Source organism: Haemaphysalis longicornis, unplaced genomic scaffold (genome assembly GCF_048455015.1).
Source record: "Haemaphysalis longicornis isolate Haplotype H1 unplaced genomic scaffold, Haemaphysalis longicornis Haplotype H1 scaffold_16, whole genome shotgun sequence".
In the NCBI taxonomy this organism is placed as follows: Eukaryota; Metazoa; Arthropoda; class Arachnida; order Ixodida; family Ixodidae; genus Haemaphysalis; species Haemaphysalis longicornis.
This window is the reverse complement of record NW_027526266.1, coordinates 15,679,507-15,702,827: the sequence shown is the minus strand read 5'-3', so window position 1 is coordinate 15,702,827 and position 23,321 is coordinate 15,679,507.

Below are 23,321 nucleotides of genomic sequence, written 5' to 3'. Positions count from 1 at the left end.
CTATACTGGTGACTGCGCCAAATACTATTGCTTTCGAATACGAGTTCACTGCGTGCTCTCGGTGCAAAAAGTAAGCTATCACCCAACAAACTTCATTTAACGTTGTTCAACCTCATGAATTTTTTTTCATTGTAGAACTTCTCTTTGCTGTCTCCTCTTTCTGCCGATGTAGGAACCAGGGGAAGACGCCATTTGCCTGAAGATTTTTTTTGAGAGAGAGACAGAGCCCCGAGGCGTCAGCAGGAGTGGCCGTCGTATTTGAGACACTTCTCCTTACAGAGTTGGACATCGTGATTGGGTTCCCAGTGCTGCTGTCTGTGTTTTGGCTGTTCAGTGTGTAATGCTAATGCGCTTCAAAGGCGAAGCGCACCTTCTTGCTTCTGAAGGCGCTACTTCGGCTCAAGCCCAGTGCCCTGGCCCGTACAGTTCTGAAGACCGCCACCAGCATTATGAGGCAGTTAGCTCGAAGGCGTTTGTTTTTATTACCAAGTTATCCCTCTTTTTAATCTTACTAGCACATCCCCATTTGAGAACTACAGCCTACTAAAAACCCAGTGGTAAAGCTTCCTGCGATTTCCTATTGTCCCAGCAACATATATTTGTTGCACAGTTCCTCTGTCGATGTCTTTTGATCTTTGTGTTGATCGCATCTTTTAATGCGTTAATAGTAATCCAGGCTGAATTGTTATATTCCGATTTTTGTTTCTCAAAATTTACTGGTAAACGTTTTTAATGTGCCCTAAATAGGAGCTGGCTTTCCAGTCCGTGTGACGCACTCACCGATGTAATAAGGCCATTTTGGTTTATTTTATTACTCTTAACTATTTTCCCACTGCAGCATTTATACTGATGCTTTTCGTGCTAATGTAAGTACCTTTTTATTGTGGTTGTTAATGTAGTTTTGTTATTGTCTTCATTTATTGTTTGTAGTTTCAGTGTTTTCAGTTGGTTTTCTGCATTTTTATTTGTGAATTTTGCGTGAATGTGTTTTAAATAGGAGCTACGTCTCCTTCTGCGTGGATGTGGAGTAGGAACCGTTTTTTATGCTGTTATATTAGAATTCCAAATAAATTGCTTTTTGTGTGGAATTGCTGAATGAACCTGTTGGTATGATAGTTTCTTGGAAAATAAAGTCTGAGCTTGTTTTTTTCTTTTCTATGTTTCAAATAGCTTGTCCCATTCTGTTTGCTCGTAACTGTCTACAGTACCATCGTGGGGAGGGGGTGTAGTAGCAGGCGGAGCGAAAACACGCTGCCGCGCGGGGAATAGCAGAACGCTCTTGTGGTGTAACGGGGTGCTTTCCAAGAGAAAGTAGTAGTACCCTGCTTCCGTATCAGGGAACACCGCAGCCGCTAGAGCTCATTCATGCCTAAAGGGAGTGGCGGAACGCTGCCTCTGACATCGTATTGCAATTCCCATACAGGGTTCAAGTACTCCGCCTCGAAAGCAGCAAGTAAATTTCCGAGGAGTATTTCGCCGTTCGTTTTACCACCACGCTCCACTCCTGGGACGAGTAGCAAAAAGAGTAGCCCAGAGTGCCCAGCTCTCCTCGACTTCTTAGATTGTATCATGGCTCACTGCACCCTGTCAGCTGTCCTCCACAAAGTAGCGGTTTCTGTCTGGGTTGGAATGTTGCACAGGCAATAATATGTCTGCGACTGGGAACCGCAAGGAACACCAAGGTATATGCCCGCTAGAATGCAGGTATAGGCCTTCGAAGTGTTAACTCGGTATTGTACTGACGCATGTCGTTCGCTGGGAGGAAGTGTGGGATCTTTGGAAGTGTCAGCCAGAACAGAAGCGTGAACGCACGCAAAAAGAACGACAGCCGCTGCCTCCGTCACTGCCACCTCATACGCAAAGGGTAAATTGCAGCACTCCACTTCTCCACTTCTCCACTGGACTTCTCCACTGCACACGGACCGAAACGTACCTGGCCTTAGGAGTGCATAACACCTTGGAATAAATCGCAGAGGCGCAGAGGACCGTCCAACTCGTGCGGCTATCAGATACAAGAATGGGCAGGCGATGCTGCGTGACCTAGGCCTGGGGCCAAAAAAGAGGTACCCGAAAATACAGATGTGCCTGTACCGGATGAAATTTTCAGATCTTTAAGGATAGATCCGGTCCCAAGAAACAGGAACACCAAGTTCAAATGGATCGGCGTGCGGCGAGGGCCAAGGCGTTCATTTATCTCCATTCCAAACAGAGGGTGCGGTTTTGTGAACGCGGCAGAGTATCCAGATGGAAGAAAGGCATTCGCCGCAACAGCCATCTGGGCATTGACCGCTGCAACAAGGACGGCGGCGAGTGTGCGGACTCGAGTGGCGCATCAAGCAGAGGAGGTAGCCGCTGCCCTAGCCATCACCGACCCCCCAGTTCACGACTGTTCTCTGTGATTCTTGGACGGCAGCGAGAAACTACCCCAGGGGAAGTGTTTGTGACGTGTGTTGCTTGCCGTCGATCGCCCGAGCGAAAATCGGTGTGTTGTGAACGAGTGGTTTCCAGCGCACAAGGGCAGTGATGTGGCGGATTGGGGCAACGCAAATCTTAAAGAGACGGCAAACGCCGCGGCGGGAGGACAAACCTACCTTGCCCCTGCTACTGCGGTTGACCCGACGTGGGGGTGGGAAACCAAGGAAAGAATGAGCTCCTACAACGGAGTATGCCCCCACTTCATTGAGGCATCACCAGTGAGGAAGCGGTGTTATAGCGACAACTTCAGAAAGGGTCGTTACTCACTCTGGTGTTGACGCAGTTATGTCGAAGTCAGAGTGTTTATGTGAGTGACCTGTGTTGTGTGTGCGGAAAGGAGATACCCACTGTGACTCACACTCTTTGGGACTGTACAAAGAACCCGCAAGAAGCTAAAACGATGACGACGACCCCACCATGGCCCGAGGCGGCAACGAGGTGTTATACGATCAATAGGCTGAAACCGAGGCCGTATAGCAGATCTCGCCGGCCCTTGAAAGGCGAAACCGGAGGGAGCTAAACCGGAGGGAGCCTGCCACACCAAAAGATGGGCAGGTGCGGTCGAATAAATGCAGTAGTGAGGCCGCGGTCGGCGTAGAAGGGCCAAAAGCCAGGAAGACGTTATGGCCGGGTAACGGTGATGCAGCCCGCAGACTGGGACGGCTAGTTGTTCTTCAGGGAATATTAATACAGTGGCTTCGCTCGCTGGACTAACCTCTTGTGGATAACAGCCTTAGGGCATGCAGAGCAACGCCATTCTTCTCGTGATGGACTAATTTGTGAATTTTCCAACCTACTTCGCTTATGTCAAAACGTTTCCTTGCAATAGACAATGAGGATAGAGTGCCTTACGATTTAGTCATGACACTGGGTCTCCATAGTATATGGCGCTCACGTACATAAAGGTTGTATAATGATGTTGATGCGACCTGTGCAAGGGAGTATTTCAAAGAGAGCATTGGTCAATAAACCCTATGCAAAATGCACCCCGTAATCCCACGTCGGCTCCGGTAACTAGGGCCGCCATTTTGGTACGGTCGTTTGAAACCGAAACCAAGTAGCAAAGCCGCGCCTAACATATAGAAGGCGGGCATTCATCACTCTCGGTGGTGGACTACAATGCCTGCCGGAACATTGCTGCGTGCCGCATTGCACGCAGCGCGGAAATACCGGCCCAAATGGAGAAAAGGTAAGTGAAGTTCCACGCTCTTGAACGAACTTTCTGACGCGAACTATTCCAGCGCGAGAAACCTTCGTGACACGCTAGGCGCGGTGCGCTGGGAGCGATTATTTGTCATTGGTTCGCTAAGCGCGGGATTTCGTAGTCGCTGTCCAGATTAGAAATACAGCTGCGTTGGAGTTCCGTGGTCCAGCCTTTGTATTGTACTCGTTGCCCATAGTCATTTCAGCCACGCTGTATTTACTGTCAAGTATTTTGCGACTAAAATACGCACTCACTCCTCTAGTTTCTCACATGCTGCATGCATGTGATGTAATGATAGTGGCCGTCACTGTAGGCAGCTGAGGCAATTCTAAAGTTTTCTTCAAAAAAACGGCCAGATTTGTATCAGTCTGCCGTGTATCCGCTTGAAATATTTTGCTTTTTTTGTATCCACAGTCAAAAGCCGAGTAAATGAAACTACTTCGCTGATTTATAGCGCGTGCACTATAGCAAACTGTAGATTTAAATGTAACAGGAGGAAGCATTCGCGCACCCCTGCATGCCGCGGTCTAGTAAACAGAATTTTGCCCAGCCTATGCGTGCTCGCGAGATGACCACGGCGTAATCGGTGTCGATATACGTGGTTGATTTTCAATAACCCATGTTGCAATTTCAGAAATAGAGGCCTGGAATGTTGTAGACCAGCACGGAATAGCATTAAGATATCTTACCCTAATCAACAATTTTCCTTTCCAAACTTAGCTTACCTTGAAAATTATCACGGTTTGCATCAAAAGGCGATTCCATTGCCTGTGAAAATGACACAACCTCAACTCTTATTTCTTTTGAAAATTGCAGGTCTCGTTTCATCGATTCCCAAGGGACACATCCCTGTACAAAAAGTGGATTGTTGCGATTCGGCGTGGCGAAGGGGCAGAGTTCAAGGTGACAAAGACAACTAAAGTGTGCTCAAGGCATTTCAAGCCTTCCGACTGCAATCCAGGTGTGGCAAGCGGTCACAGCCTGCTTCCTGACACAGCATGCCCCTCTCTCTTCACTTTTGGGACAAGCCAAAGAGTCGAAAGCCGCCAAGGAATCGTACGCCACTGCCCTGCAGTTCAAGAATGGGTCCTTCAGGGCTTACATATGCTCGAGACCCCATCCTTGATGGCACCAGTGATGAGCCTATGCAACAAGAAGTAACTGCAGCCATTGGTAATTCTCCAAATGATGGTCAAGCACAGCGAGACTGCTCTTTGGAGCAAGAACAGCTCAGGGATGCTGTGAGCGAACTGCTTGCTGAAATACGGAGACTTAAGCATGAGCGTACCTTGCTTAAAGGAGCCATGAAGAAAAAACACAAGTTTGGTTAATTCAAAAGATTGCCTCGTTAGAATCATACTGACACCACTTTTAACGTAAACTGCGCTCAAATAAGCCACATAATTAGGAAAAAAGGGAATGGCCATGCGACCCACTAGCGCATTTCCCGCAACAGAACCTATGAAGTCACACGAGACAGCTCTGCGATTGGCGTAGGGCGGCAAAAGCAAATTAAAATTAGGCAGTGTATAAGCCTGCCGAACAAGCTATTTGCATTAAATTTCGGGCACATTCTTTTTAAAGTCGTAAGAATGGTGGTAAGTGTAAGTTACGAAAGCACGTGTAAACATAGAGGTACCGCTGCGCACTGCTCTTGTTGGTACTGCGCGCACTATTCTTGTTTAGCTGCACAGGACTGCGGGGCTTTGGGGTTGTCTCAGACGACACTGGCCGATTGATTGACGCGCCGGTGTCTTGCGTGAACATATTTGTCGAGCGAGCAGTATGTTTCACGAAACGATTTTCCCCCAGAACGAAAAAAGGCAGAAAAAGACACGCCACGGTATGGTGGCGCCATCTAGGTTCAGTAACGTAAACAAACACGCGAATACCTCGATACCAACTCTGCTGTACAGGGTGGAGACACCCTTTGAACGGCCTCGTGCCTCTGCGATTGGGTCAACGTGCTCAGCGCGTTGTTCGTTTCATTTCCCACGCGCCCCAGCAACGTGAAACAAATCAGTTAATTCAAACTTCGCCAGTCAACCGCGTTGCGGCGATACTTTTAGCTCACTTTTGATACAATGACTTGCTTCGGCGGCGAGCGAGTGATCCAAAATGGCGGCCCCAGCGTGTATGTGTCTCTACCCTGTACGGCGGATCGGAAATCAAGGGATCCTAGGCTGCAGAACGGTCTGTGATGTCATTGCAGCTACGAAAACACACTATTTAGCCGGAAAATTTAAATTTTAACGTAAACTGATTAATTTCTAAGTGAATAAAGCAGCGTTACCCGCCGTGGTGGCTCAGTGGCTAAGGCGTTGCGCTGCTGAGCACGAGGTTGCGGGTTCGATTCCCGGCCGCGGCGGCCGCTTTTCTGATGGAGGCGAAAAGCAAAACCGCGCGTGTGTACGAGATTTCGCCGCCAGATAAAGATCCCCAGGTGGTCAAAATAATCCGGAGCTCTCCACTACGGCGCGCCTCATCGCCTGCGTTGCGTCGGCGCGTAAAACCCCACAATCAATCAATAAAGCAGCGTTTGCATTCGAGCAAGCGCTGGGGGCACTACAAAACACGAAATCTTTCGAATAACACAAACTTGTATTTTGTCTTCATGGCTCCTTAAATCAAGAACTGTCAGCAGCAAAGGGCCAGGTACATGAATTACGAAGAGAGCAAAACAGCACCATACAGCTTCTGGACAATGAAAAGGCACAACCAGCGGCGTTCTAAATTGAGCGATTTAACGATTCCAACGAAGTCTTTGCTCTCTACACAGGCCTCCAGGACTACGAACATTTCCTGGCACTGAAGGTTTTCCTTGACCCTGGAGAAAAGGGCTGCAATGTGCGACGTAGCGGCTGTGCAAGTTCGTCGTCATCTTTGGGACGCTAGAGAAACCTGCCAACGAATTATGAACTGTTTTTGTTTCTTTTGCGGCTACGCTTAGGTCTTTTTCAGCACGATCTTGCTCACAGGTTTGGCATTGCGCAGTCAATGGTCTCGCGTATACGTACATCGTGGCTGAACTTTCGGTTCCTTAAGCTGTCTAGACTGCCACTCTGGCCACCACGAGAAGTCGTTGATGCAACCATGCCTCAGGAATTAAAAAAAAATACCCCCTGACACAGGTTATACTAGACGCTACGGAAATCTAATGTGAAGTACCGTCTTCGCTTGCACTCCAGTCAAGTTCCTACTCTAGCTACAAGTCCTCAAATACTTTCAAGGGCCTTATCGGCATTTCAACAAATGGTCTTGTGAGCTTCGTTTCCGACCTTTTTACAGGGTCTATATCAGACAGAGAGTGTGTGATTCAAAGTGAAATTTTAGACCTCAGTTTTGGCCCAAATGATGCTGTTCTGGCCGACAAGGGTTTTTTGATTGAAGATTTGCTTAATGAGAAGGGGGTGAAACTGAATCTCCCACCATTCCTCAGAGGCAGACAATTTTCTGAAGACCATGTCGTAGAAACAAAACAGATCGCATCTCTAAGAATACACGTCGAAAGGAGAATCAGGAGAATAAAGTAATTCCATATTTTCGACACGCCAATTCCTCTAAGTCTAGCACCTGTCATCAACCAGATCTGGACCGTGGTTGCTGTGCTGACTAATTTTCAAAGCCGACTTACAAACAGTAAGGAAAGCAGCAGCCAGACGGATGGCGTTAGCAGCGCTTGATGTACTGCTTCGTTTGTGGTCCATGTGTTGACACAAATGTGGCAGTCACAAGACAGGAAAGCTGTGCAGAACAGTTTTTCAATGACCCTAACTACATTGATTATGACTGCACGTCAAGACTGTGTGGTGCTTCTCTGTCAACCTTTAGTTTACTGCAAAAAGGTTAGCCAGTAAAACAGAGCTGCCATATATGCTGCGGGTTTTTAAGACGGCCTAATTTCACCTGATAAAGTAGCATCCAATGAAAACCAATGGGGAAAGTGTATTGTGCTCTCAGCTTTTTTGTCTCCAGCACATGTGAAAAATTACTCTGAACCACCTTTCGTGCAATGAAGCTTGAGTGCAGAGATGAAGACAATCATGCCTGCTGGGCCTGTACAGAGCGGGTCGTTCAGTTTTTTCTTACCTATTGGATGGGCAATAGTAAAACAAATAACTGAAGTTGGTAATAGGCACAAAGTTGTTATGCTATTTGTATTCAATGCCACTCTGCAGAATGCGCTTATATATATTATCCCATGCACTTTTAGCTGGTTCTCAAGAAAGCGCAGTGCACAGTTTTTCTGTTGCAGCAAAACAAATGTAATGTCTATTTTGAAAGTTTGTACTTCTCGGGACATCATGTTTCACAAGCAGAAAAAAAAACGTCTATATTGACTTGTGCACTGCCATGAAAAAGAACCTCAAAGCCCCTTATATGCGTGCTGAAGTTCTGGTTGCCTTTCTCACGTAACTATGCAATGACTAGTTGTTTTGCACTTTTCCGCAACAGTGTTCGTATATAAAATGAGCAACAGGCATTTTTACAGGGTGATGCGCACAATGGCAAACGAAGCGCTTATAAACCCTTGCTTTCAGTCACCCAACATAAAGTAACCATCAAAGAATGATCATGTTCCGCTAGTTCTCTGTACTTGTCTTAGGACTTCTCAATAAAAACACTCATTAATAATAAAATAAAATAAACAGCCAGGATAGAGCAGCGGACGCCCCCGTTCTAGCCTGAGAGAAGAAAAGAAGAAAAAAAATACAGAGAGACGCGTCTTTCGAAGGGTGAGACATCAGAACCTAGCCATCCTGATGTGCAAGCTCGAGGCTACACCACCGCGCGACAAAAGCGCAGACACCGAAACAATTTCGCATATAAGCTTAGTGATTCCCATTTATACCGATTTAAACTAGTCAGTTTAGTGCGTTTGGAAAATCTTAAAGCTATGAGAAGTGGTATAATAGCTTTTTATCAAAACAACATGCTCCATTCGCATTTTGTAACATCGGTTAAAAGAGAACTGAATTGGTATTCACCAAAATAGAAAAACAGAGTCCCATTCCTGGCAGGCAGTGCTCGAAAGGTAGCGTTTCTCTAGCGACCAGATGCATGTATGTGGTATGTGAATTTTGTTTTCCCGTCCTGCAAGTAAACCTTAAGGCATGTTTGCAGCACGACCATTTAATTCCACCGGGTGTGGGGTTACACTGGAGGTGCTGTCGAACAAGTTATTCAAGCCGTTCGAAGGCAGCCAGCAATGTATGCTAAGCTGCGCCACAACGCGGCCAAAACAATCATCGCTAAAGTAGACGGCAAAGCTGTACCGCCGACGCTGCAGCAGGCTAACAGGCACTTCCGTGCGGAAAATTCTGGGAATATTCGCCGCGCCATCTACAGTGGGTGCCGTGCATGAAATCTCGCGTTCCCCCGCCGCCACCTCCGGCGCGTTGGGTGTTTAGTCTCCCGCACACCGCGAAAAAACCATTGCCTGGTAGAGGTAGAAAGCTTTGGTTTAAAAACTGGTGAGAAATTATACATTACTTGTACTGTGCTCTGCTCTGCTGGAATAATGACTGGGAACGGAACTATGCTAGAGCAAAGTTTCGTTTTTAGACACTAGAGAATCAATTACATTTTTCGACGCCGATGAAAACACTTGGGCTGCACGCTGGTCTTGGGGCTCCTAACATCATATTGAGCCTTGTGTTAGAATTGCTTTAGAATGCATTGAAATGAACCCTTTTGTGCTCTAGCACGTGCGGCCGCCGCAATATTGCGGTGGGCCTTCAAAATGGAAACAGCAGAGCCGTGTTTCGAAGCGTAGTTTATATGATTTATAGTCCTAGTTGTTCTGGAGATTAAGAACAAGTATCTGAAACCACGCACAGAAATGCACAAAAGTTTAACTGCATGAACCCAATGCAAATGTTATGTGCATGTTAGATACCCTTTAGAGGGTCAATGGAGATGTCCTACTAAGAACTATATTAGCCACGATGGTGCAAGACGAGCGCTTCGGCGCTCTAAATCTGCTTTACCGCAAAAATGCCAACAGACCGAAGGAGGAATGCGGTGTTGATACTCCTGAGAAGGAGCACCGCCGAAGTGCGAGTGACGCATATGTTCTCGCGGTTCCAGCTTCCAAAATACCACTCTAAACCGCAATAGCCTGCAGCAAACAACTTTGCGCAGGCCTTAGTATAGCGGCGTCACAACACACCCTGTAATTACTCGGCAGCTGACGAAAATTTCGGCCAGCATCCGATATGCATGTTTTTGTTTCTGGCATAACGTTGCCAATATTTGGTAAGAACTGGTCGAGTGTGCCATTGCTTAAACTTCTGAACAAACAACAACATAAACGAAAATTCATTGGGATAACAACTGTTTATGAAAGAACAGCCATGCAAAGAAAAAGTTTGTTTAACGTCCGTACGTTTTATCCGCAGCACGCTCCAAGCAAACGAAGAGGGTGAAACATAGAGGCGTATGAGTGCCTTGTATGTACGTTGAATCTTTTGTGCGCAGATGATACAATGAAATGCACGGAACGATGCTTGCAGCATTTGGCATCCGGAAAGCAGCCCCTTTCTGTTTGCTGCTTATCTGCGCTGCTTCTCTGCGGTTTCAATGCACTGACCAGCCTTTAGGAGGCACGTGCGAGCACCATTTCGTCATGTTCGCATCGCTCCTCTCTTTTTGCAGCCAGTGTGGCTGTTAATTGCGTCGCACGCTTTCGAGGGTGTATCGACGTGATTCATGAAGCTGCGAGGATCATCGGGAATCCAAATGTTGAGGTAGGGTTTCTCAAAAGGTTTCTCAAAATCGCCAATGTTTGGCGATTTTGAGAAACTTTTCTGCACCCACGAGGAGAGCACGCCGCTAAGGCTAACCACAAATACGGCCTCGACCAGGGCGGTAATAGGCCTAGCCTGAGATCGTGAAGTTCGCCTGCGGGATATCGAGGGCTTTTCGGTGTTCATCTGTGCGGACTTTGACCTAAAATAGCTACCACCATGCGAGTCGAAGTGGACGGCATCGAAATTCTGCCGGCCGAGTCCACGTAATCGCAAGGCTGGAAGACTGCCGGTGAGAGTCCGGTGGGCGGGCGCAGGCAAGCTCAGCCTTATGCCTGCACTTCGTAACAGTCGAGAAGGCGCCAAGCACACGGATGACGTCACGGGCCTGATCAAGAGCGGCCGCCATGGCTCGGGAGCGGGCGCCCGCGACGGAGGGACACGTCACCCCAAGAAGAAACGTATAAGGGCAAGCAGCTGAAAGGCGCGAGCATAACTGACTTGCCCCGCGAAGATATGAAGATCATCGTGCGCCCGCGCGGAAGCTTCCGCGTCAGCGACGTAACCCGAGTGGAGCTAAGCCGAGCTGTAACGGCGGCGGCCCAAATCGCCGCAATCAAGTCGAGAAAAGATGTCGTTTGTCTGAACGCGCAGCAGAACATCGTGGTGGTCAGCACTTCCAAGAGGGAGAACGCCGACCGGTATGCTGCCGTGGAGCGGATCGACGTACGTTGCATCGGTCCACGAGGGAAGTACCTACGAAGCCGCCCCACATGCCACTGTGAAGGGGGTGATACGAGATATCCCGGTGGAGGACACAGGTCAAGAAATCCAAGGGAACGCTGTCCACGAATTCAACCATATGGCGCTACAGGCCAACCGTATTGGCAAGACCGGGTTGGTGGCGATTGCCTTCGCACGAAAGAAGGTGCCTCGTTACATCAGGTACGGCAACGTATTGATGCAGTGTACGTTGCACAGACAGCAGATAGACGTGCGCTACGCATGCGGACGACTGGGCCACCACATGGACGTGTGTCCAGACCCTTCGAACACTATTTCCGGGATTGTGGAACCCCCGCGCCGACAGCCGACCACACGTGCGACCCCAAGTGTAGCCTGTGTGGAGGCAATCACCTCACAGCAGCCAAGGCCTGCAAGGCAAGATATAAGACCCCCTACGTCGCCCGTCAACGCCGGTGGGAGAAGCATTCCGATCAAGGAGACTACAAAAGGGGAAGAAGCCGAGCCAAGAGAGGTCCTTCAGGCGGAACCCACCGTAGCAGCTCGTCGCGGTGCCGAGGAAGGTCACAGACGCCGGGACTGAGTGGCGACCGCGGCCATCAGAGTCACTCCCGGTCGCAATCCAGGCTGCGGAGCTGCGCAGGTGGCCGTCAAGGCCGCTCCCAGTCGAAGCCTACAAAGTGCGGTGGCGGCGGCGGTGCTGGCGGCAACAGGCGCTGGGACACGAAAGGCAGAGTGACGTCGAAGGCGAGGAGCGGTTCGCGACGGCGAGCCGGCGGGAATAGACTGGAGTTCGGGACCCGTTCGAGTCCGGGTGGGCATTCAAGATCGAGCGACGGACCCTGAGACTAGCGAGGGAACACCGGCAACAAGTTTGGCTGGTCTAGCGGGTCTCCCGGGGCTCGAGTGCCCGACTCTAAATTTCCCTCGCTTCCCCTTCCCCTATCGACCACGAGCAAGCAAAAGGATGGTGGCGAGGTAACAGAACTCAAGAAAATTATCGTGCGCCAGAACGCGTACATTCAGAAATAGAATACCCAAATCAGGGCACTTATGTCCAAGATAGAGTAGTTGGCGGGCAGTGCAGGCTAGACCTATGTGAGACCACAGGAGGGACCGACGGTGATGGCTAGCGTCAATGATGGTCTGCGCAAGGTGCCGCGGAGGGGATCTTCCCCCGCCATTAGCCCGAAGAGAGCGATGCCGGCAGCGACCAGCGCGAAACAGAACAGCACCCAATAGGTGATGGGCGCCGACGAGGCCCCGTTAGGAATGCGGCTGTAGATACGCCAAAAGCGGAGCAGCAAACGCCATTACCTCACGGGGATGCACTCACGGCTATTCTGGCAGCGTTAGGAAAAATAGAAGATTGCCTCAACACGCTGGAAGTGAAGCACGAATGTCTAGCAACGAGAGTTTCTGGCATTAAGTCTGGCACCCCCATTACGTACCTGTAGAAGAAACGCACCGAGAGGATCAAAGACGCTATCACAAAGAGGCGCGGTCGACTGGACAGTAGCAACAAGGATGGTACAGAACCCAAGTAAACAGCATCGCAAGCTTGTGGACGGCAGCGAGTCCACCGGAATCTGTGGATAGATCTGCAGGGGCATCCGTCACAAGGAGCTGGAGCTCAATTTTCACATCAGCGGACAGGAAGATCCGCCTGCCATCATTGCACTGCAAGAAACGAACGGGAAGCCGCGACTCCCGGGGTACATCACATACACGGACCCTCAGAAACGGCCACAGCCATTCTCGACCCCAAAAACGTGATGGCAACCCAGCATGTCACGGTGCAGAGGGTGCGAGTCACGGACTCGCAGAGGGTGCGAGTCACGCGAGTCCGAGAAGTCACGGACGGGAAATTTGCAGCACAAGAAATATACTGGTGATGAGTGCGTACTACAGGCAGCCGCAGAAGCAGTACGACTTCGAACGCACCGTGTTGGAGGCGAGAGGTTGGCGGTGACCAGGCCGCTCCTGATCCTCGGTTTCGTCAATGCCCCAAATAAGCTATAGGGGTGAAATTTGTGTCCAAGAAGGAAAAGTTCTGGTACGAACTATGGAGGTGGTCCTACCGGAAGTCAGCACGAGAAGAGGCAACAGCGTGGCCAGCAACAGTGTTGTGGCTGGCGGGGTCGCTCGATGCGTCGTACAGATGCGAAGAGGTCGACCTGGGGTCGGACCACAGCATCATCAGCATCACCGTCCGCGGTTCCCGTTTTCGAGGCGAGCTGGGCAAGGCGCGTGTCACCGACTGGAAAAAGATGAGAAAGTTCACCCAGGAAGACGAAGACACTACGGGCGAAGACGCTGCGCAAGAGTAGAAGACACAGTCTTACGAGGGATGGGTACGTAACCTGAAGCAGGCCCTTCAAAAGTTCACGCAGGAAATAGCGGCGACGACGCAGACGCAGTTCGTCGACGCCAGGCTGTCCAATATGAGGCAAGCCGTAACAACAAAAAGCTTGCGAGGCGCATCGCCTTGCTAAACAAGCAAATGGCCGAATACGCGGCTAAGTTATGCAAAAAAATAGGCTCAAAATGTGCCACGGTCTGCAACGTCAGCTGTCCGTGGGGAAGACGTGGGAGCTCCTGCGCCACCTCATCGATCCGACGAGCAGCAAAACGGCGACCAACCGCAACCTCTAGAAGGTGCTCAACACGTACAATGGCGACAGCCGCAGGCTACTCAAAGCCCTCCAGGACAAATACCTGCAGACCGAGAAGGGCGTACACCCGATCCCCGAAGACCTCAACAGACCGTTTACCATGGCGGAACTGTGGGCTGCTATACACGAGAGCAACAAGAGAAGTGCACCCGGCAAGGACGCCATAACTTACAAGTTGCTAGCCAACATGAATGTTACGGCGGTGCGCGGGCTTGGTCACGTCAACGAAGCCTGTGAGAGCTCACGGTTGCCGCGCGAGTGAAGGAAGCCAATGTGCGATTCGTCCCGAAGCCCGGAAAGGCCCCCTCGATCGACAACATGCGTGTCATATCTCTGACTTCCTGAGTCGGAAAAGTCATGGAGCGCAAGGTGCTACGTCAGTTGCAGGGGTATCGTGAAGACACGGGGCAAATGCCCGCGACGATGTTCGGTTTCCGCAAACATCTGAGTACCCAAGATGTCATGGTGCAGCTTAACGATCTGCTGGTGAAAAAAGCTATGAGGCACCGTCCTCAAGTGATTCTCGCTCTCGACATGAAAGGTGCATTCGACAACTTGACCCACGCGAGCGTAGTGTCGAATTTAAAAAAGACAAAGTGCCGCCGGCGAACCTTCGGTTACATGAAGGACTTTTTGACCAACAGAACTCCCACCATCACAGTAGGAGGTAAAATGGGCTTTTGGGCTAGTTGGTGCATTATGAATTACAAAAATTGCGCTAACAGGACAAACAGAGGAAGGACAACAGACAATACGCAACTGACAACTATTTATTTGCATGGAAAGAAGTGGCCTCAAACAGGTTTCTACATGACATAAAAACATAAAAGGAGATAGCAAAATCGATGACAACGCCACAATACTCAGAGTCCGCCTACCGTTAGCTGTCTAAAAAACGAAATTTATTACTAAAAAGTGATAATGACGGTTCACTGATCCACTCTCGCGATAGTTTTAATGAATTACGCTTCTAAAAGCTCACGCGCCACAGTGTCACGGCTTCTGTACATAATAATTGTTTGTTTGAGGGGCGCCGTATATTGGGCAAAGTGGACGTTGCATAAAAGATCCGCTCAGGGAACACGAATTATCAATAAAGAGCGGCACTGGATCACACTTGCCCATTCATTGCCGTGAGTGTAGTTGTCCGCCGCGCTTCAAAGAAACCATTACCATTGACAGAAGCTGTGACTTTGTGGCGCGTGAGCTTTCAGAAACGTACGTCACTCAAAAAAATCACGAAGGGTGCATAAGTGACCGTCATTATCACTTTTTCGCAATGAATTTCGTTTTTTAGACAGCAAGTGGTAGGCGGGCTCTAAGTATTGTGGTGTTAACATCAACTTTGCTATCTGATTTATTGTTTTTATGTCATGTAGAAGCCTAGTTAGGGCTACTTCTTTCTATGTAAAGAGTTGTGAGTTGCGCATTGTCTGTCGTCCTTCCTCTGTTTGTCTTTTCAGCGCCATTTTCGCATTTCAGAGTAGGAGGAAAAAAGTCGCACCCATCGAGCTCTGTGAGCTGGGCACCCCTCAGGGGTCGGTCTTGTCTCCCCTGCTCTTGAACCTCACTCTTTTCCTCTTGCCTGATTTACTCGAACAAATAGACGTTACATTGACCACGCCCTTTATGCCAACAACAGCACGGTGTGTACGGGGATGACCGGCTCTGACGGGTGCATCGAGAATTCCTGACAGCGTGCGGCCACCACCGTGCACGAGCACATAAAGTCGTGCGGGTTGAGCTGCCCACCGTAGAAGTCGGAACTTTTATTCATCAAGCCGGGCAGACCCAAGAAGGCGCCTCAACCAGCCGTCACTGTGAGAATCGATGGCATAGTGATCAAGCCGACGCATTATACTGGGCCTGCTGCAGCAGCACAAGGGGAAAGCGCACGCCTCCATCGTTACAATAAAAAGCACCACGGAACAAATACTCGGCATGTTCCGGCAACAAACAGGGGCATCAAAGAGGACGACGCCATCCACCTTTTGCTGGCGTTTGTCTTGTCGAGGGTCACCTGCTCGGTCCCGCATCTCCAGCTGACTAGGACGCCGAGAACACCCTCGACACCCTCATTCGCAAGGCCACGAAGCAACCTTTGGGCGTTCCCATATACTCGTCAACCCGACGGCTGCAAGACAACACGGTGGACGAGCTGGTGGAAGTTTACCTCTCTAATCGACGCGTCAGAATAAGTAGCACAGAACACGGACGCGCCGACCTGCGCAAGCTCGGTTGCCGGATCGAGCCGATACATACGACGGCGCCCCCATCCGAGATGTGCAAGGAGGCAATCAAAACCAGGTCCCTACCTCGGTACATCACCCCGGGTAAGGATGACAGGAGGCGCGATGCCCGAGCCAAGGCCGTGGCCCGACAGCTGGAGGAGAATTCCCGGGTTCTATACGCGGACGCCTCGTTTGAAAAGGCAGCGACAGTGCGGTGGCAGTCGTTACGACACACGACCGACTGATCGTCACAGAGTCGACGAGGACGAGAGACCCCGTGACGGCAGAAGAGGTGGCTGTGGCTCTGGAGCTTGTTCAACCGGCCCTCGAGTCTGTGGTCACGGAACTTCAAAACTGCGTACGGCAACTACCGGAGCGGGCGCATTTTCTCCGCGTCATTTGCAATTTTGAACATGAAGGTGACTTCGGGACGAGCCGTTGAGCTCGTGTGGGTCCCAGCTCACACGCGGGAAGCATGCAATACCATCACCGAGTACCACGCAGGCGAAATGACGCTCCGGGCAGCCACCGAGTCGCGCGGTGATGCGGACACCCTTGAGACAATGACAAGCTACAGACCGATTACTCGAGCGTACAGAGAAGAGCGGCGCACCTCACCCGAACCGCACCACACTCTAACCAGGCAAAAGCAAACGATCCTGCGCAGAGTGTAGGCGGGGTCGCTCGTGCACCCCGCCCTGCTCCATCGCATGTATCCCCAGCTACACGATGCCACCTCTCTCTCTGAAAGCATACCGAAGGCACCCTGTCCACGTCATGGCGGAATTTACGTTCCTCAAGAGTCCACTTTCCACCACCAACTCGCCTTCACCCCTTATCCCACTTTCACTTCCCCACCCCCACTCCTTGAGCGATGGGAGACCTTGCTGTCCAGCCCCACCCTGCCGACCCAGCTAGCCCTGGTTGCTAGGGGCAAGGAGTTGTTGGTGACATATGGGTCCCGTGAATAGGGGACCAGCCCCGTCTGGTGCCTGTGGGCACCAATAAATGTTTTGGGCTCAATAAATGTTGCCTAATCATCATCACCAGCATTTATCCCACCCCAGGTTCATTACGCCAATTTAACCTCCAGCCTTACATTGTTCTCCTTGGATGGGCGCAATGAAATTACAAGGAAACAACTGAGCCACCGCGCGAGGAAAGCCATGAGCAGGTGAGAGATATGTGATTGATTGATTAATTGCAGGGTTTAACGCGCCGAAGCAACGCAGGCGACGAGGCGCGCCGTAGTAGAGGGTTCCGGATTCAGTTTGTCAAACTGGGGTTTTTTAACGTGCGCCGATATCTCGTACACACGGGAGTTCTTGCTTTTCACCTCCAGGGGCGCAACGCCTCGTTATGTTTATTTCTGTTAAAAGCCCAGAATAAACCTACACATGTCTGAGTTTACCCACTCATTTTTGTATGCGTGTGTGTGGTGTGCTAGAGCGCCCGACAAAAATACGCTGCAGCTGGCGAAGTGCCGACGGCGCGGCTGATTCGCTCCTTAGCCGAACCGCCCACGGGAGACGTGCCACAATTTGGCAGTAAAGGCGCCGCCGAGTCGGCTCTCCTTTTCCCATCGCGGCGGCTGAACCGAATCATGCGTGGAACGAACGGCCCACGCAGCGTGTCCCACCTGGAGACTGCGCGCTCAGTCTCTTTCCCTTTCCCTCTCTTGGCGTCTCGCTGACGCAATCGCTTCGCCTCCACTCACCGGATTCCAACTGCGGCCACTGATAGCACTGATTGGAGGGATTTGAACTGTACATGGCTGCGATGGAACCCCTGGGGTATAAAACCGGGCCGGAAGCAGCGGTGGGCGGCGGCACCTCATCGGAGGCACTAGGTTGAGAAGTGTTGCCGCCTTTGTGCGAGCGATATAACGCTCTTGTTACCTCTGTATATATCATATATAAATGCAGCTTCAAATCACTGTCGGCTCGTTTAATTCGTCGCTCTGCTCTGTGCCGCGTCGATAGGGAACTGATAGGGAACTAGGGAACGATTTTTTGGGGGGTAGTTGTAAAAAGAGTGGTTTGTGGTTGTGCGGACCGGTTCGTGCGCGCGCGCGTGTGTGTGTGTGTGTGTGTGTGTGTGTGTGTGTGTGTGTGTGTGTGTGTGTGTTTGTGTGTGAGAGAGAGTAGGTGGGGGCGCGGCGTGGTTATCGCTCCCAGTCAAGGGCCGTAGTGCACGCAGGTTCTTCGGTATTTTTCAGCAGTTACAGCACTGTCCAACTGCTCTGCCGTGCTTTGTGTACTCGAAAACAAAGTTTTCAGACCTGTTTTTTAGAGGCGTGATAGCTAGCAATGATGTAACAGTAGGTGCTGTGTTGGTGAGTTTGTTGCACAGTAGAAATATGCAGCTCTCATCTCGAGCAGAACTGGTTAAGCTTACAGCGACCGATAAAAAAGTGCTGTGGCTTCGTTATGCCTTGCACATGACGACGCCACGGTTCCAAGATATTCCAAGATGCGAGCTTAAGCGAAAACCCCGGTGTCTGGCGTTGGCCTTCATTGTATAAAAAGGACCCCTTCACAAAGCCTTCCACAGTGCGAGCATAAACTGTGCGTCAATTCCAAGCGATGCGTTGTCGCTCCACCAGTGAACGGCAGATGAAGGTGGTGATGAAAGCTATGATGTCCTCTAAGATTTTGGCACGCACCCACAAAGAAGCCAGGGCTAAATGGGTTGTTGAAATACATGGGGACCTCAAAATACTAAATTATTTCCATAAAGAGGCCGTAAAAGAAAACGTCCTTATGAATAAAACCCTAATTACCCATTAATTAGCACCCTTCAGCAATTCAAATGACGTGAAGGAGAAAGAAAATTTTGAATGCAATTATATATATCCCTTTTTGCAAGCCACACATTTGATGCGCCAATAGTCAATATAAGTGGAATCGAAAAATTCAAGCACAAATGCCTAATTGGGCCCTGAAAAAGAAATTGTCTAACTGTTGAGAAACGGCGCCAGTCGACAAAAAAAGTTTGATTGTTTCCGGGTCCTGCAACCACACACATTGTTCTGTAGGTGAAAGCCCTGATCTGAACAATTAGGAATTAGGCCTTGGAATCATGCAGCGAAGCTCGGTGAAGGTCACCTCGCATTGCCGAGAACCACAAAAATGAACGTTCCACCCGAACTTGAAATGTTTACACTCTTCAAATGATAAAAGTGAGTCTGAACGAGTACCGTATAGATGCCAATATCATCTTAATCGTGAAGATGCGAAAAGAGCTAGATTAGATATTCCGAATTGAATGGGAGCTGTGACAGCGAGGTAACGTAAATGGTCGGCCACCTCGTTGCCCCTTATGTCTGTATGGCCAGGGACCCAAGACAAGCATACCTCCTTCACATGCCTAGGAACAAAAACAACAGTGTGCGGTGCAATGGAGAGTCGGCAGAGGAAGTTAATGCCAATATAACTGCAATCGAATCGGATAATACAATTAAGGTAGGGAATAACAATCACCGAAATTCACCATCGTCGTCAGCTTCCTCTTACACGGTGGCATAAACGAGAAGCGGTGAATTGGGTTGCCATTCGAAAGCAGTCATTTGAAAGCGAAACGCTCATCCAGCGCCAAGATGCCACAGTTCTTGAAAACATATTCGCGATTAAAGAAGGCGTCGCACGCGTTTAACTGGGCATTATGATGTCCGCTTCACAACTCACAAACGTGCTTAGGTGTACTCGGATATTTTATTTCCATTGCTGTGACAAATTCCACCGCCGCGCCTGTACGTTGGGGCTATATGCTATCTGTGTGTAGCACTGCCCGAGTCAATAGTCCTAGCTAGCCTGAGTAAAGTGTTTCAAAACGGAACCTAATGAAACCAAACGGGCGCAGGTACATCAGCAAAATTATTACTTGAATGCGCACAGTGGAATTGTGCGAAGAATTTCGGTGGCACAAACCACAGCGGTACCGCTAATTGTTTGCAACTCGTACCCGCACGTCCGTACTCTGGCCGTGATAGAACTTGTTTTCACTACTGTACTCACAAGGGCGTGTACTCACGAGTGCACGCAGTCGCAACTACAGTATTCATGAGTATTGTACTCATGAGTACTAATATTTATCAGTACTGTGTACTCATGAGCACTATGTACTCGAAGATACTCATTTTCTTGAATACTCCTACTTATGAGTAATTATACTCATGGGTACTGTACTCATGAGTACTCATACTCACGAGTTGTGTACTCATGATTACTGTGCTCACAAATACTGGACTTAACCCTGCACTCACTCGCAATCGTACTCACTTTTTTATTCTGGTTCTGTACTCACTCATCATCCTACTCACTCGTGAGTTTGACTAAAAATGAGTACAAATGAGTGTACTCAAGAGCGAGTACGACGACTCATGTACGAAACACGGCGCCCATTGTATTTCCAGTTTCAAGCATTACTTGTTTGCAAAGTTTGGCTTCTCGCGTTGCATGCATTTTCTTCTCGTTGTTACTAATACGCCGGCCAGAACTTTAAGAGATCATATAGCACATACCTTTTATCCCTGTCTTTGTAACAAAACACAAGAAATAAATTACAGTTGAAACCTGAGGTGCAGTGGAAAACAGAGCGCATTTATCGGGAATTCGTTGCATTACATTATATAGAAAAAATTGGGAGGACCGTTTTACCACCACCCTAACTGGGCACGCTTGTTCATTTGCCATCTTGTATTGGCTTGAGTATCAATGCTGCCTTACGCTCTTAGCAAGCACCCTTGTGATTATTGCACTGTGGCAACTCCCAGTCACCACTGAATACTCCAATAATTTTGGGCACTAATCTTTTTCTGGAAAGAAAAGGTTCCCTAGAGTTTTCAGGGGCGACTGAAACTTTCCGTAGTGTTAATATACGACAAGGGTGCCCCCAAAGAGTATAATTAAACATAAAATCTCAAACAGCTCAGTGCGGAAGAATACCAACACTTCAGACTGAACTACAAACGGGAGCCAATCAGAAAGTTAGCCATTTGTACGTAAAACAAGAAATGCCAGTTCAAAAGAAAGAGTAAGACAAGGTTCCACGAAATGCTTCTTCTGGTGAGGCAGATGCGTCAGGGCATCGGGGTATCGTCTGACGATGCGAGGTGAGGTGCATCGTGGCCACAATGACACTGCTTTGGGTACCTGGACGTCAACGAGAACGAGGCACCGTTGTCGACGAAGGGCACGGACTGTTAGCACAAAATAGGTCACACAAAGCTGGGGCAGTCCAAAGCTGCATGCCTTACACGGTAGGAAGCCGAGCGTTCTCCACAGGATAACAGGAGCGAGATGGAATATTGACAAGCACGGGTCTAAAGCTCCAAAAGCTTCAGGTCTTCCGGTTGGACAGAGTGTTCCTGGATCCTTCTTATTTCTCCTCTCCCGGCACCTTCCCCACACCAGGACCTATTGCCTTCCCGCTTGTGGCTTCCTCTCATGGACTGACAATGCCCAAAGTGATCACGTCGTGTGACTTGCCTCTTTTTTGTTGGTGCAGCCACAATGAGGGTGACCCCCCAAGACGGCATTTGGTGCACGCGCTCTCCGTTAATATCTGTCAGAGACATTGTCGTCATCGCCGCTTTCAGCCGACACTACCACTGCTCCTCACAGTGGCACAATAAAAAAGTTTAAAAGAATGTTTTGTTGTTTCAGGTCAGGTATTCACACGGAAAAATTCCGTGGGGAAAAGTTCACTAACAGATGTATGCCGGGTAATCCTTGCATGTTCAAAATGGTGCTAATATATAAAAATCAAAGCCCTGCTCTTAAGAGATAGATTTTTAAAGAGCACTTTTTTTTCAAGCTACCTTAATGGCAGTCGAAGGACGAAGTACAAACTTCTTCGACCGTGTCAGAATGGCGCATTTAAAATTACGTCGGGTTCATATTTCGAGGTACCCAGGATCGCTTTCGACAACAAAACCGCTTCTTTCTTTTTAGACACTTAGTGTGCCTTTGTGGACGCCCATCGCCATATTGTGCCTTCCATTGTGTGAAGTGGCATAATTATTTAGGCATTATATGCATGTTAGTGACGAATACAACATTTTTCACCACAATGTTCAATCTCGGCTTCGCAAAAATTCCGGTTTAAATTTTAGAATTTCCCACATTTACCCACTCACCCACCCTCCTTCGGAGTCATCCCCTCTCACAAAGCAAATCATTCAAGCAGTGCATGAGGCGGATGTGTTGTATACGAAGACAGACTGGTAGGTAAGATCCGACGTAGGTAAATATCACGAGAAGCGTTCACGACACAACCAAAGAATATACAGTACAAGGACTACCAGTAGGCAAGACAAAAACGTAGAATCTAGGAATCACAGATTGAGATAGTTCGACTCGCCGAAGATGGGGCAGTCGCGCTTCGGCATATGCGTATCTCACTGCCACACTGTGACAGCAGGACAGATGGGAACTCCCCATAAGTGTTTCCTGGGTACATCCGAAATTTAGAATAGAGCGTGCCTTCGCCGGCTACCGTGAGATTTCTTCAAGTGACTGTGGTGTCATTGAGAGAACAGGTCCCAGTCAAGGGCACCTGACTCAGCCCAGTGAATTCGTAACGCATGGGATGGGCAGGACATTTTAGCACCCGGAGTGCAGAAAGCATAGATGCGTGAGAGGATCCGTAAAGAGAAGCAACCCACAATAATTAATCATCTGCCTGCTCTGTCGCAGCTAATGGCAAGAAAGAAAATGAGCACTTGTCACCTATGCAACGCAACCATTTCTGTTCTGTCCCTCTCCCACCTACCGTTCACACCCTGATCTCTCACTGTTTAAAAGATGCACTCAATCTGTTTAGGTTAAGCAAGTGGCTTACGATGCAGCGTTTGCTTCACATAGAGCACGTGTTGTTAGTATTTTTTACAGTCCCTCTCTTCAAACCAATACCATACATTTTTTGCATTAAGTGGTCAAGTATACGTGGTTGCATAGATCACAACAATTCTATTTTTTTTCATGGTTTAGCGGGTCAAGATTTTTGTTGCTGAGAGCATATGGACCTCTCAGATATCTGAGCGGTACTTGCAGAAGTGACAAAAGAGGGGAAAATTGGGAATTTTTTATTGATGGGACAATTTCGAATATTATGTGCCGTTTTATTAGTAACGTAATAATGTATCACTACTCTCTTTAAATGGCTGTGTTAGGGATCGTGGATAGAATCCCAAAAGAGGAATTTATAGCTTTAGCGCTGAATAAACGTAACAGGGTTAATG